This window comes from Martes martes (genome assembly GCF_963455335.1).
Source record: "Martes martes genome assembly, chromosome: 2".
Lineage (NCBI taxonomy): Eukaryota > Metazoa > Chordata > Mammalia > Carnivora > Mustelidae > Martes > Martes martes.
Window position 1 is genome coordinate 92,497,098 of NC_137889.1, and position 13,694 is coordinate 92,510,791.

Below are 13,694 nucleotides of genomic sequence, written 5' to 3' on the forward strand. Positions count from 1 at the left end.
CCTAGAATTCTGACTCTTGACTCCTTGATACAAGAGCGAGACTATGTTTCTGTTCTTCATTATTAGACAAGACTGGGTCTAGAGGTTTCCATAAAGTTGCAAAATACTTATTTAGCACTTTAATGTAATTTAGCCACTGCTGTAAGTGCTTTACAAATACTTTAAGGGCATTAGTGTTCTCCCCATTTTACAGGTGAGGAAACCTTCTAAGTGATAATGACGTATAGAAACCCAGGCAGTCTAGCTCAGAGCCCACGCACTTAACCACCATCCAGCCTGCTTCCCAAATTGTACCTTCCACTTACCACTGTGCCTTCATTATCAGCTCCTAAGGTTCTAACATTGTCCCTAGTACCTGTGACCTCACAGGAAATGGAGTCTCATTGTTGACTTTCCACCCTCCATGCTATCAACTTTGTTTATATGTTGAGAAATTCTGAGATTGCTCAACAGTGCTTGCCTCTAGGTCTACTTTATCTCATTTCCATTGCTCTGTTCCTGAACATCTGATGTTCAAATTGCTTCCTACCATCATTCTCACTATTTGGAGTTCACTTTCTCAGTAGCTACATTCTGATTCTAGTACGTGTTAGATGATAATGCGTAATTCCAGTGTAGACCTGCTAGCTGGCTTCTTTCTCTTACTTGTATCTATATTCTTAAACATTAAGTAGCATGAGATAAATGACTGTGGCTCAATTCAGTGCCCAAGAAAAATCAACCATTATGACATCTGATCCATCTTTCAGCTTTTTCCCTTACATATGGAAGATATAGGTACATGTGTATCCTTATATTAAATGTGTTAATAAGTATATATCAAACTACAGAAAATGGAAAACTGTGTCCAAATGAAAAATATCTGTTTCAACCGAGTATTTGAATATTAATAAAATGGCTTTCTACCTTAAATACTGATAACTTAAGAATGGGTTAGAGATCATCGATAGATGATACAAATTTGACTTCAAAATCACATTTATTAAATTTTTCATTTAAATTGTAAGTCATAATGTTTACCATCATAATATAAAAATCTAACATGTGCATTCATTGAATTATTGCTCAGTGTGGTAGAAAAATATTGCAATTATAGAAGATTAGAATATTTATAATGGGCTTTAGTATCAATATAATGTAGAATTATCTTAAATAGTTCATTTGTCTGAATTGAAAGCATGCAATTGAGTCCTGAAATTAATTAATTTGATTTGATCTTTTTTTCTTCATTAATGTGATGGCACTAACAGGAAAAATAAATAAGATCAGAAAAGACTCAATAATTGTGATGATTAGATAATCTCATTTAAGGAAAAAGAAATTGTTTAAAGTCCTTGTTGATTGAGTACTTTTCTTTGCTAATGCAAATTTTCAGTCACTTCTCACAATCCTATGAGAAGGGCTCTCTCCCTATTTGAGAAGAAGCTGGGATTTAGAGTGGTTCACTAACTTGTCCACGGTAACACAGCCAGTAAGTAGTGGAGCCAGGATTAAGCCCCAAGTCTCAAAACCACTGGGTGTTCTGCACATTCCATCCATCTCTCATTTATGATGCCAGTGTAAAAAGATCTCTTCCCGTGATAAAAGATTAAAAAAAAAAGTAGTAAGACATAAGTGAGTATGAGACATGAGAGACGGTAAAATTATTGATTTCTCTTTGCTGTAAAGCTGAAAAAATAGCTTTTGCCAAATCATGGGCAAAAGCCTGAATAAGAACTTATTACTTATTCCTTCTGCATTTAATGTGCTATTTAAACAAAGCAATGAAAGAATACTATTTTGACTGCATTGCCTTACTATTTAAATGAGGATATTTTTAATCTAAATTTAATTTGACAGTAAAATAAAGGAGATGTTGAAATTATGAATATTTATATGCCCTTAAACTTGCTTCTCAGAATGCACGTTAGTGGGCCACATAGGTAATACTTTTAACTAAATATAACCACTTATATCTGGGATAAATGTAGGGCTTTGTAATAGGCGTTTGAAATATGTCCAACTAAGCAATGTATCGTAATCTACATTACAGATGACAAAATAATAAGTAATGGCAAAAGGCAAGATATCTTCAATTTCTAGATGGTATTATGGGCATAACAGTGTTGTTTTTTCTTATTCACTGTAAACAGAGTGTGCATGTTTTAAATATAGGCTATTTTAAAATTCATTTATTTGCTTTCGGATAATGAAAAATTCCACTAGTCACTGAAGGCAGTTTATTAGCATTAATGATAATTCAACCAGAGTAGCATGAAAGGAACAAATTATAACATGAATTTAGGTAATTATATATTATTCTATTTTAGAAGAAGAAAATCATCTCTTAAATCTGAATACTTTCTTTATAAAATGATAAATCATATTAGATTTTAATATTTTGCTAATCAGATAGTTTCATTTAAAGTATGTATTGTTATAAGTAATCATTATCTGATATTTATAGTTTTATCGAAAAGCTCTTACCAATATATTTTCATAAATCGTTCTGTTTGAAGACATTTGTAGAAACTAACATTGACTTTAATATTATAAAATAAATTTGACCTAGAGATCTGTTAAATCTGTTAAATAGCATCTTGAATCTCTGAGGACGTGATCAAACAGAACACTGAAACTAGGTCCCCTAAGTACCAGAATTTTCAGTCTGTGATTATGGAAATTGGTATATAGATGATAGAAAGGTAAATATAGACATATATATAGTATTTTGTATGTTATGGACTGAATTGTTACCTCCCACCCCCAACTATACATATGTTGGGAGTCCTAACTCCCAGTACCTTAGAACATGATGCTATTTGGAGCTTGGGTCTTTAAAGGGGTAATTAAGGTTAAACAAAGTCACTTAAAAAAGGGTGAGTCCGCTCCACTGTGACTGCTGTCCTCATAAGAAGGGGGAGAAACACCAGGGATGTGTGTGAACAGAGAAAATGTTTGTGAGACCACAGCAAGAAGGTGGCCATTTGCAAGCCAAAGAGAGTTGCCTCAGGGGATTATGAAACTAACCAGAAAGTTAGGAAGTAATGTCAAATATTTTATTTTTCTTCCTTTCCTCCTCCTTTTTTTGATAAAGAGTTCATGTAGGCCATTTATTAACTGTATGACCTTAAATTTCTCCTTTAATTCCCCATGTATTGGTAATTTCATTTTAAAAAGTCAGAAGTTTATCTCTGAAACTGGTTTATTTTGCTCTAAAATTTTCTATTTTTAGTATTACAAATTTAAGTATATAAAAAGCAGTTAACCTGAGGAAGGTATTTGCTACTGCTTTGGTCAGGTAGACTTAATATCTTAGCTTATATTAAAATACAACAGACATTATTAAGAAAGGTATTGATAATAAAATTAATAAATTGGAAAAGTGAAGGGATGTATATAGTTTAAGAAAAACATTTAAATACAACTGATGAGGAGCATGTCATTTAACTATCCATCTGACTTGATTTTGGCTCAGGTAGTGATCTCAGGGTTGTGAGAGCCCTATGGGCTTTGCGCTCAGTGGGGAGTCTGTAATCTGTTTGAGATTCTTTCCCCCTACCCCTCCTCCTGCTTGCACAAGCTCTCTCTCTCTCTCTTTCAAGTAAATAAATCTTTAAAATAAATAAATAAATAAACAACTGATAAATTTAAAAAAAGAAAAGAAATCAAAAAATGTTCAGTCACCATAATGCAAATAAAACAAGGTTTCATTTTTTGTACACAAAACTCAAAAGGGTTTAAAATTATGCCATCTAATTTATTTGTAGATCATATAACATTTATTGCTATTTTAAGAGTAATTAGCAATAATTTTGAAGTAATTGGGCAGTAAGAATCAGGAAAGAAGTATTCACAGCTTTTGATCTAATAACTGTATTTTCTGGAAATCTATCTCAAATATAAACCAAAATAGTATAAACACTTTAAAAGTAAAATTAATTTTTGTAGCATTATCTGTAATAGTAAAAACAAGCTTTAATCCAAGGACACACTAATAATTGAATATTGAAATAAAATATGTTATGGTCATTTTGTAAATGAATTAAAGTGAAGCAGAGGCACCAAGGAAATATTGTTGGGGACTTTATATAATTATTTTATCAATAGTTGTGGGTAATAAAAATGAGTGATTCTCTTCTCCATAACCTTTTAAAGGTTTTCAAGTTTTCTGTGATGATTCTATGACAAAATTGTGGCATACACAATTTCCTATCCAAAACTATTTTTCATTTCTTCCTAAAAAACCCTGAGTGTTTTAGACAGACATTATACTCAGCTAAAAATAAATTTACAGCATGCCCTGAAGATAAGGATGTCATGAGACAGTTGTACCTAATAGAAGCAGAAGAGATTATGTGAGTGTTCCAAGAAATTTCTCTGAAATGGGTTAGTCTTTTATGAGAGCCACTGTTTGTTCTCTGTCCTTCCCCCTTTCATGCTTGGAATGAAAATGCAATACTGGAGATGAAAAAAACTTGTGACCCCAAGACCACAAATAGGAAGCCGAAATTCCATGCTAAGAGAGGCTTAGCAGAAAGACAGAATGCATCTGAATTTCTGATACCGTTTTGGAGACTTTCAGCCCTGAGCTACCTACCTCCAGACTTCTTAAGGAAAAAATTAAACCCCTAATTTGTTTAAGCCATTGTTTATTTACATTTTCTGATACTTGCAGGTAAAAGCAATCCCTGACACATTTATGTATGTACTACATATATAAATACATATATTAATTATCTCATATAACTGTGTGTATTTACAATGATGGTAGTTTCTGTATAACTGCAAATTACATGCACATAAATAACATATATTTGCAATAGGTATGTGTATATATGTGCATATATAAATGAATAGGAATATATTGAACAGAGCAAGAGCTAGATAGATGCATACATATGAATGAGTGTACTCATATGTATATATGTGTATGAAGTTCTTTCTCTTATGTGTGTATATATATACACATGTGTATATATATATTTTTTCTCTGTTCAACATACTCATTTACATATATATGCAGGTGTTTCTATATGTAATTCTCTGTCTAATGTACTCTTAGTCATTCTTTAAGATTTAGCTCTAAGTTACTTCCTCTAGGAACTATCCTCATTCTGCTTTCTTACAACTTGGATATACCTTTATTAAAACATGTGTGAACTTGTAATAATTTGTGTATGTATGTGTCTTTCCATGTCCACTACCTTTGATTATCAATTGGTGATGGACAGAGATATTTTCTCAATCATCATGATGCATACTTTATTTTTTAAAATTTAAAAAAAAATTTGTTTATATGGGGAGGAGTAGAAGGCAAGGGAGAGACAGCCCCAAGCAGACTCTGTGCAGAGGACAGAGCCCCATGGGCTCCATCCCATGACCCTGAGATCACGGCTGGAGCTGAAACCAAAAGTTGGTCACCCAACCAACTGTGCTACTCAGGAGCCCCATGACGCACTAAATGGTAGTTAGATTTCAAAATTTTAATGCTTCAATTTATTTTCATTTTGACTGTATTTCTTTAATAGATAATGTCCTCAATTCCATTCCAGTGCTTATGTGCTATTACCTACAAAACAGGCATTCAATGATGTCATTCATTAACTGAGAACATATGCAATATATATTAGGGTTTCTGATATCTACAACCTACGTCGGAAACTGAGGCAGTAGACCTGATGTTCCCTGTTGTAGAATCTAGAGTCAAAGTATGAGAGGATATTTTCAAATATTTACAAAGGATGCCTTTTTGAGGAATGCACTAGCAACAGTGTTGCAAATGGTCTGGCACACAGGTTCTGAAACCAAACTGTATGGGTGTGGACCTGAGCCCCATCAGTTACTTGCTTTGTGAAATCACTTTAAGTTAAGCAAGTCACTTAACTGTTTATATCTTAGATTCCTCATTGAAAGTAGAAAGATAATAATAGCATTTCCTTATATATATATTTGTGTGTGTGTGTGAGAATTTAAGCACTTAGAACAACATTGGGCGTTTAGGAGGTTCTCAGTATCTATAAATAATGGTTTGCAGTAAATGTGCATAATTAGATCCTAATCTACCACTTTAAAAATACCTTTCAGGGATTTGTCTTTCCACATATCTATTCTTTTTTTTTCTTCCATTTTCATAGCTTCATTAAATCTGCAATTAATTAATATACTTACGCTACAATAATCCAATTTAGATTCAGCATTTAATGCTGAATTTCTTAACATGACTTCCCAATGGGAAAAATAATAATTCCTTAGACTAAAGAAAAATGAGTCAGAGTGAGATTGTAATTTTGATCTCCAAGTTAGCTTGGTGGCGAGAATTTATAAACTGTAATTCATTTTTTTCTTTCTGTTTATGTTGTTAGATGATTTTCCCTGGGGAAATGTAAAGTTTACATTTTTTAAATGCATGATTTATATAGAAGCCACTGATGGAAGCAGTTTATGTGATAGCCTTTAGAAAGCTTGTATGATAAACTTCAGTCCTTAAAAGCTTTCACTTCAAAAACAACTCTCTGAATCCTGTTTCCCATTTTATAAGGAAATTTTGCTGTCAGAAAATATGATTTAAATATTACAGGTGCACCTGGGTGGCTCAGTCGGTTAAGTGTCTGCCTTCGGCCCAGGTCCTAATCTCAGGACTATGGGTTTGAGCCCTGTGTTGGGCTTCCTGCTCAGAGCGGAACCTGCTTCTCTCTCTCCCTCTGCCTCTCCCCTTCTTATACTCTTCCCCCCCCCAAAAATCTATAAATAAAAACATCAAAGACAAGGTTGTTTCTATGATTACATTAAATGTTAAGTAGAATTATGAATGTATTCATAAGAGAATAAAAGAGCAAGCAACCACTTTTAAAGATATTCTAAAACAAATTCTTTCTTGCTATATTCCTAAGTTATACTTCCTAATGTGAAATGAGTAATTATAAATTGCTTTATTTATATATGTGTATATACTTGTGTGTGTACACATAAATATGAAAACAGCCAAATTAGACACCTATACATTTACCAAACTATGCTGTGTTTTATTTATTTATTCATCAAAATTTATTAAGGATTTATCACATATTGAGCATTCTAGATGCTAGGTATGAATAGAACAGATAAGGTCCTGTTTTCCTGGTGCTTATATATCCACTAACATATTATATATATATATATATATACACACACACATATATATATTTTATGTGGCATCTTTTAAAATTTTTTTAGATTTTAATTCCAATATTATTAACATAGGGTGTTATATTAGTTTGTGTACAGTATAGTGACTCAGCAATTCTTACATTACAGTGCTCATTGTGATAAGTGTGCTCTTTAATCCCCATCACCTGTCTCCCCCACCCCCGGCCCCTAACAATCAGTTTGTTTTCTACAGTTAAGAATTTGTTTCTTGGTTTGTGTCTTTTTCATATTTCATATTTATATTATATATATTTTATATTTCATATTTCATATTTTATATTTAAATGCAATGTATTTCCCTATATGCCTTCATAGATGTTAAGAAAAATGTCTCCAAATTTGTTCATTTGGTAGGTGGCCTACTCAATTTGTTTATTTATTTGTTCATTCTGCAAATATTGATTATCAAATAAGAGCTAAGTATTTGTGGTAGTTGCTAAGGCTATTCACAAGAACACTTGAAATTACACTTTTCTGCCCTCTGCCATGCGACTTATTTGGCTAACAAATACTGACTAGGAGTTGTGACATCTGTCACTTCTTAGTAGATTTAAAAGCCAAAGTGATCCTGAAAGACCTAGCAAATGGGACCTCCATTTAGTTCGTGTGACTAGGTGACCACGTTGAGTAGAGCTGCCCTCCAGGTTTACATTACCTATAGAATGAAGGGAAAGGTATCTTTACTGCATTAGACCATGAAATGTTAAGGTTATTTTTGTTGATAATACATGATATATGCTGACTGATACAGCATCATTCTAGCTGCTGGATATATAATAATGAGCAAAGCAAATAAAATCCTTGCCTACATGGAGATTATATTTAAGCAGTAAAATGCATTATAAAAAATAATAATGATAAATTGATACATAATATGAAAAGTACAATAAAAATAAAACTTAGTAAGGAGATAAAGAATGGCAGTAGATGTTCTTTTAGATAAAATGCTCAGAAAAGTCTTTTCTGAAGAGAAGATACTTGATCAGGGCCCAGAGGTAGAGGTCCGGAGGCCTTAGCAAATGTGTGGCAACTGTGTTGCGAAAGGCCAAGCCCCTGGGTTCTAAAACCAAGCTGTGTGGTAAAGACCCGAGCCCACCAGTCAGTAGCTCTTGTAAATATCTGGAGAAACAATGAGATGTGGAGTTTCTTAGGCCTAAGAGTGCTCTGTGTGAACAGCATAGAGCCTGACATACCTGCAGAGGAGACTTAGAGGAGTGAATATTAAAAGGTTGTGTGAGTACGCAGATCAAATAAGTCCCTGTAGACCTTAATAATAAGTAAGAGAAGAAAATTTTGAACAAAAGAATATGATGACTTATGATTTGTGAGATCAGTTTGAATTTTTGACAAAAAGTTAAACTAAATCAAAAATTTCTGACAAAAAGTTAAACTACAGGAGCAAGAGTGGGAGCAGGGAAAGCAGTGAGGTTGCTTTTGCAGTACTGGATAGTTGTGATAAAGGCAACACAAAGTGTCAAAATACGAATGCTTAGAGATAAAGCCAGCAGGATTTACTCTGACACTGTGGCCATGAGATGAAGAGAGTATGGCAGGGACAGGGAGAAACAAGAAGGGGAGGGTTAGATGTAAAGAGCAATTAGGGAAAAGTCCTGGAGACATGCATTAGAGGAAGGAATGCCAGGATGAATGTCTGGAACAAATAGAATGAGAAGTCAAATCTCATTCTGAATTCCAGAGCAGATGTGACTGTGATCTGTATTACAGGGCTAACGCTCTCTCAGTTTTCCTTTCTTTACAATGAACGTTATGTAAGATTCTTGTACTGCAGACTGCTGATACACTGCCCATATTCCCTCGGTGAGTGACCATTCCTGTGTTTGTAGCTCCAACTAACAGTGAGCACCTTTGCCAGCGAGCATCACAGGTAAATGCAAAGTGCCAGGGAATTGATTCCCTCTAGGGAAAGCTCTCAAACAATTACTTACGGAAGCTGGTGGTAAATAACTCAGTTTCCTAACCCTTTGAGCAGAATAAGCCTGAGGTACAGGTTCATCATCAGCACCTAGAGTTGCCTGGTGGAATTAAGCTCTAATTGTCCAGACTGATAACATGTTTGATCCTATACCCTCTATAAGTTTCCTTTTCTTCCCTGCCTCACCTCTCCATTCCCGGATGTTATTTCCTATTATCAGCTTCCCAAATAAACAATTGTGCTCAAATCCTTTTCTCAAGATCTGCTTCTAGTAAAGCTCAAGTTAAGACAGTTCATACATAGAAAAAAAATTATAAAGTATTTTCTAAAATAAAACCTGCAGGTTTTACATTGTGAGAGTGAGTCAACATTGATGGTTCATAGGTGCACTATTGCAAAGACTGTCAAACTGAGTCCTCAAAAAAACCGTATAAGATGGTAGTTACTAGCTGATAGAAGAGGACGTAACTATTTAAAAATTATTGAAATGTGATGAGGGCAACGTTGTTGTTGTTGTTGTTGTTTGTTTTCTTTATTGATGAGTCACATATAAGCACTCAATGAGTATTTTCAAGGAAAAATTAAATTAATAATAATTCACCCTCATCTGGTAAGGTTGTTGGTTTGACGGGGAACTCAGATTCAAAGGGTATTTACCTGAGCTATAAAGGAGAAAGGAACTTTTAAGAGGGCTCAACAGAAGTAACCCCAGCAGTCAGTGGGATAGCACATACAAGGTCAGCTCGATTTTATGGATATTACTTTAAAGATACATTAACTAAGACTCAGAGACGTAAAACGATTTATTTACCATCCCAATACTGATAAATGAGACTAGATTGGAGCTCACACTTGTCCCTGTCTCTCTTCACCTTTAGTATAACCTTGAACACCTCTTAAAAATGGGCCAACGTTAGGCACTTAGTTTCCAGAGAGACTGGATATAAGATCATGTTTTTTTTAAAACAGAGACTTTCTAAAATGTGTGCCTTAATCAGTTCTGGCTGCTATGTAAAATATCATAAACCAGATGTCAAACAACAAACATTTACTTCTCATCATTCTGGAGGCCAGGAAGAGCCCTCTTTCTGGTTTATAGGTGGTACTTTCTTACTGTATCTTTACATGGTGGAAAGAGGAAGGGCTCTTGTCTTTTCCTCCTCTTATAATGGTACTTATTCCATCATGGCCTCATGATCTCATCTAAACCTAATTACCTCCAAAAGGCCCCACCTCCAAATACCATATTGGGATTAGGACTTCAATGTATAAATTTGTAGGAGGGCATAAAAAAATTATAGCAATTGGCATAAATTCACAGGATAGTGTCAGTATTACTTCACAGGCATAATTGGGTATTTTAATCAAGCCTTAATATGGAACCAGAATGAGAAATATATTATGAAATGCTAGATTGGATCCAATGCAGAAGTGGAAGGAGGATGGCTGGTACTTCCTTTTTCACATTTTTTCCTTTTTTATTGTTTTTAACTTATTTTTAAAAGATTCTGATGTAATTAACATACAGTGTTATGTTTCAGGTATATAATATAGTGACTCAACAATTCTATATGTTACTCAGTGCTTATTACAATAAATATCCCCTTAAGCCCCATCGCCTTTTTCACACATCCCAGCACCCACCTCCCCTCTGGTAACCACCAGTTTGTTCTCTGTATTTAACACTCTGGTGGGTTTTGTTTGTTTGTTTGTTTGTCTCTTTTTTTTTATTCATATGTATTGTTTTTAAATTCCATATATGCATGAAATCATATAGATTTGTCTTTCTCTGACTGACTTAATGTCACTTAGCAGTATGTCCTCTACCTCCCTCCACGTTGTTGCAAATGGCAAGATTTCATTTTTTTTTCATAACTGAATAATATTCTGTTATATGTATATGTATGTATCTTTATCCATTCATCTATCAATGGACACTTGGGTTGTTTCCATATCTTGGTTATTGTAAATAGTGTAATAAATATAGGCATGAATATATCTTTTTGAGTTATGTTTTCATATTTTTTGGGTAAATACCCAGTAATGGAGTTACTAATGATATAGTGTTCTATTTTTAACTTTTTGAGAAACCTCCATACATTTTTCCACATTGGCTACATCAGGTTGCATTCCCACCAATAATGCATGAGGGTTCTGTTTTCTCTGTATCGTTGCTAACACTTGTTTCTTGTGTTTTTGATCTTAGCCTTTCTGACAGGTGTGAGATAGTACTTCACTGTGGTTTTGATTTATATTTCTTTGATAATAAGTGATGTTGATCATCTTTCCATGTGACTATTGGCCATCTGTATGTCTTCCTTGGAGAAATGTCTGTTCATGTCTTTTGACCATTTTTTAATTAAATTATTTATTTAGGTGTTGAGTGTTTAAGTACTTTATATATTTTGAATACTAACCCCTTATCAAATATATCATTTGCAGTGTCGTCTCCCTTTCAGTAGGCTGCCTTTTTGTTTTGTCGATTATTTCCTTTGCTGGGCAAAAGCTTTTTATTTTGATGCAGTCTCAACATATTTATTTATTTATTTATTTATTTTTTGCTTTTGCTTCCCTTGCTTTAGGAGACATATCTAGAAAAATGTTGCTATGGCTGATGTCAGAGAAATTACTGCTTGTACTGTCGTCAAGGATTTTTATGGTTTCAGGTCTCGCATTTCGGTCTCTAATTCATTTTGAGTTTGTTTTAGTGTATGGGGTCAGAAAATGGTCCAGTTTTCCTCTTTTTCATGTAGCTGTCTGGTTTTCTTAACAACATTTATTGAAGAGACTATCTTCCCCATTTCATATTCTTGCCTCATTTGGCATAGATTGATTCGTCATATAATTGTGGGTTTACTTCTGGGCTCTCTATTATGTCTATTTTTGTGTCAGTACCATACTATTTTGATTGCTATAGCTTCATAGTGTATCTTGAAATTCGGGATTGTGATACCTCCAGCTTCGTTCTTCTTTCTTAAGATTGCTTTGGTTATTCCAGGTCTTTTGTGATTCCATACACATTTTAGGATTATTTGTTCTAGTTCTGTGAAAAATTCTGTTGGTATTTTGATAGGGATTGCATTAAGTCTATACATTGCTTTGGGTAATATGGACATTTTAACAATATTTGTTCTCCCAATCCACAAGCACAGTAGATCTTTCCATTTGTGTCAACTCCAATTTCTTACATCAGTATTTTATAGTTTTCAGAGTTATTGGTCTTTCGCCTCTTTAGTTAAGTTTATTCCTGGGCATTTTATTATTTTTGGTTCAATTATAATGGGATTATTTTCTTCATTTCTCATTCTGTTACTTCATTACTGATGTATGGAAAGGCAACAGATTTCTATATATTGATTTGGTATCCTGTGACCTTACTGAATTCATATATCAATTCTAGTAGTATTTTGGTGGAGTCTTTAGGGTTTTCTATATATAGTATCATGTCATCCGCAGATAGTGCAAGTTTTAGTTCTTCCTTGCCAGTTTGGATGCCTTTTATTTCTTTTTCTTGTATGATTGCCCTGTCTAGGACTTCCCAGTACTATATTGAATAAAAATGCTAAGAGTAGACATTCTTGTCTTGTTCCTGACCTTAGGAAAAAAGCTTTCAGTTTTTCACCATTCAGTATGATGTTCATGGTTTTACATATATGGTTTTTCATATTTGATCTTTATTATGTTGAGCTATGTTCCTTTTATCACTACTTTGTTGAGGGTTTCTATCATGAATGGATATTGTACTTTGTCAAATGCTTTTCAGCATGTAGTGAAATGATCAAATGTTTTTATCCTTTTTCTTATTGATGGGATGTATCATGTTGATTTGTGAATATCAAACCCCTCTTACATCTGAGAAATAAATCCCACTTGATCATGGTGGGAGATTTTTTTAATGCATTGTTGGACTAGGTTTGCTAATATTTTCTTTTTTTTTTAAATTTTTTATTTCTTTTCAGCATAACAGTATTCATTGTTTTTGTACCACACCCAGTGCTCCATGCAATCCATGCCCTCCCTAATACCTACCACCTGGTTCCCCCAACCTCCCACCCCCCACCCCTTCGAAACCCTCAGGTTGTTTTTCATAGTCCATAGTCTCTCATGGTTCACCTCCCCTTCCAATTTCCCTCAACTCCCTTCTCCTCTCCATCTACCCTTGTCCTCCATATTATTTGTTATGCTCCACAAATAAGTGAAACCATATGATACTTGACTCTCTCTGCTTGACTTATTTCACTCAGCATAATCTCTTCCAGTCCTGTCCATGTTGCTACAAAAGTTGGGTATTCATCCTTTCTGATGGAGGCATAATATTCCATTGTATATTTGGACCATATCTTCTGTATCCATTTGTCTGTTGAAGGGCATCTTGGCTCTTTCAACAGTTTGGCATATAATTTGTCATATTTTCTTTTAATTCTTTGTATATCTGTGGTTCAGTTGTTATTTCTCCTCTTTCATTTTTTAAAAATTTTGTTTGTTATTCTCTCTTTCTCTCTCCCTCTCTCTTTTTAATGAGTTTGGCTGAAGGTTTATCAATTTTGTTGATCTTTTCAAAGAACCAGCTCCTGGTTTCATTGATCTCTTCTAT

The 13,694-nt window shown here is 34.0% G+C and overlaps 1 protein-coding gene across 1 annotated transcript in view; it reads left to right on the forward strand.

Annotated features, from left to right (window-relative positions):
• The window catches only part of CCSER1 (coiled-coil serine rich protein 1), a gene marked incomplete at its 3' end in the record, with an annotated part of 1,225,861 nt that overhangs the window by 627,418 nt on the left and 584,749 nt on the right, over window positions 1–13,694 (forward strand). The window lies entirely within an intron of this gene.